Genomic DNA, 2,735 nt, shown 5'->3' on the forward strand with positions numbered 1-2,735 from the left:
AAAACATGTTAGAACTAGGAGTCATAGAGGAATCCAACAGTGAGTGGTCCAGTCCTATAGTTCTCATCCCGAAGCCAGATGGTAGCATACGCTTTTGTAATGATTTTCGTAAATTAAATGAGGTGTCCAAATTTGACGCATACCCCATGCCCCGTGTGGATGAGCTTATAGAAAGGCTGGGAACAGCCAGGTTTCTTACCACATTGGACCTGACTAAAGGTTACTGGCAGATACCCCTAACTAATAGCGCAAAAGAAAAAACAGCCTTTTCGGTTCCAGAGGGGCTGTTTCAGTATAAGATGTTACCTTTTGGGTTGCAACCTTTCAACGGACGATGGATAAAATTTTGAGGCCCCATAGAAAATATGCAGCTGCATATTTGGATGATGTGGTAATTCACAGTACGGACTGGGGGTCCCATTTGGCTAAAGTACAAGCAGTACTGGACTCAATCAGAGAAGCAGGGTTTACTGCTAACCCAAAGAATTGCTGCCTTGCAATGGAGGAGGTTAAGTACTTGGGCTTCACCATTGGTAGAGGTCTGATTAAGCCCCAATTAAATAAAATCGATGCTATTCAAAACTGGCCTCGGCCAGTGAATAAAAAACAAGTAAGGGCTTTTTTGGGAATAACTGGGTATTACAGACGATTTATTCCTAATTTTGCAGCCACAGCAGTGCCGTTGTCAGACCTTACCAAGGGGAAGCAGTCAAATACGGTGAAATGGAACCCTGATGCAAAAAAAGCGTTTCAAGCGTTAAAAGTGGCTTTGTGTTCACAACCTGTACTGATAACGCCAGATTTTTCAAAATAATTTGTTGTACAGACAGATGCCTCAGAGGTAGGGATAGGGGCTGTGTTGTCCCAAACCAGAGATGGGGATGAACACCCTATCATCTATTTGATTAGGAAACCCAATGAGCATGAAAAAAGGTATGCCATTGTGGAAAAGGAGGCTTTGGCCATTAAATGGGCATTAGATACCTTGAGGTATTACCTCTTGGGAAGACAGTTCAGGCTAGTGACAGATCACGCCCCTTGGATGCATGTAAACAGAGGTCAGAATGCTCGGGTAACCAGATGGTTTCTAGCATTACAGGATTTCCAGTTTAAGGTCGAACATAGACCAGGTTCACAGTTGGCCAATGCAGATGCATTGTCCCGCACCTTCTGTTTGGGGGCTACAAGTGTTCCGGCCCCTAGGTCGAAAAAGGGGAGGGGGATATGTGACAAGAACACTGGAGTAGTGTTTGAGGGCAGGTATATTTGTCCCAGGTTCTTGTCCTACACCTTTTAGAAACAGGTGTTTTGCCTCACAGAGGGCTAATCAGCAAGCAAGCTGTAAAAAGGCTGCCAGAGTGAGCAGAGTGAGAGGATTGCCTGGGAGATTGCAGAGTCTCTGTGTGAGAAGCAAACCTGCCTTTTACAAGTGAGCCACCCAGTGTTGACTGGGAAACTTTGTATATTTCTTTAGTGACAGTTAGGAGCACCCTGTGTATAGTTAGTGCCGGACAGGCAAGGTATTTTCTTTTATGTTTATTTTGTTTTCTGCTGAAATAAAACTGGTTGCGGCCAGTTGTACCACAAAGACTGGACTGGTGTGATTACTCAGCTGCTGTTGGCTGCCTTCTACCCCAGGAAAAGGCATCAAAATTCCCCTACAGTGTTACACCCCCGTATTTTGGGAACCAGGACCGGCCCTTGGGCCTGGTGCTGGTTTTCAAAAATACGGGGAACCCCAACTTAATTGTTTCCCTGTTTTTTTTTTTTTAAATGAGGACCGGCTCTTTGCGCCTGGGGCTGGTTATGCCTGTGGGAGGGGGGACCCCACACCATTTTTTAAAATTATTTATTTCTGTTTCGTTTTCTTTTTTTAACACTGCAGCCGATATGGATTTGTATGCAAAAATATGAATTTGTATTTAAAATACGAATTCGTATCGTAAAAAAAATACAAATCCATATGCCATCGAAAAATACAAATCAGTCAAATACGACAGATTAGTGAATTTTCCTCCAGAATACAAATTCGTCAATGCCGTACGGCAGCGATGCCAGTCATATGCATTCGTAAATTTGACCCATTGTATGTGATCCAGCCGCCAGAGTACTCCCGGGCGGTTCAGTGGGATCAGCTTCCGACTTCTCCCCTCGGAGAGGTCGCAGAAATGTATATGGGCCTTAATTATTTCCAGTAGCAACAGGAGGCTCATTTACATTGTGTGTTTTTATTCATTTGAAATGTTCACTGGAGTAGTAGAAAAAGACCCTTATTCTGGTTCACTTGCAAAGGCAAATTCCATCTCAAATGGACAAAACCATGTGCACTGCAGGGGGGCAGATGTAATATGTGCAGAGAGAATTCGATTTGGGTATTGCAGGGTAAAAATAAAGCGGTCAGTATTTACCCTGCACAGAAATAAAATAACTCACCCAAATCTAATTCTATCTGCACATGTTACATCTGCCCCCTGCAGTGCACATGGTTTTGTCCATTTGAGAAGGAATTTGCCTTTGCGAGTGAACCAGAATAAGGGCCAAAGTCCATAAATGCCAGCACTATACACTTCACAATACAAATACCTGTCTGAATAATCACATACAATAATCACAGACACATACCGGTATCTGCAGTGGGGATCTGAGCCGTAGAGCACAGGAGCACACTTTGAGCTCAGGTTCTGGCATGCTGTCAGTGATTAGCAGAATGTTCCAGGCTGGGCCCACCCCTCTGC

Source organism: Crinia signifera, chromosome 19, assembly GCF_055691185.1.
Source record: "Crinia signifera chromosome 19, ASM5569118v1, whole genome shotgun sequence".
Taxonomy (NCBI): Eukaryota; Metazoa; Chordata; class Amphibia; order Anura; family Myobatrachidae; genus Crinia; species Crinia signifera.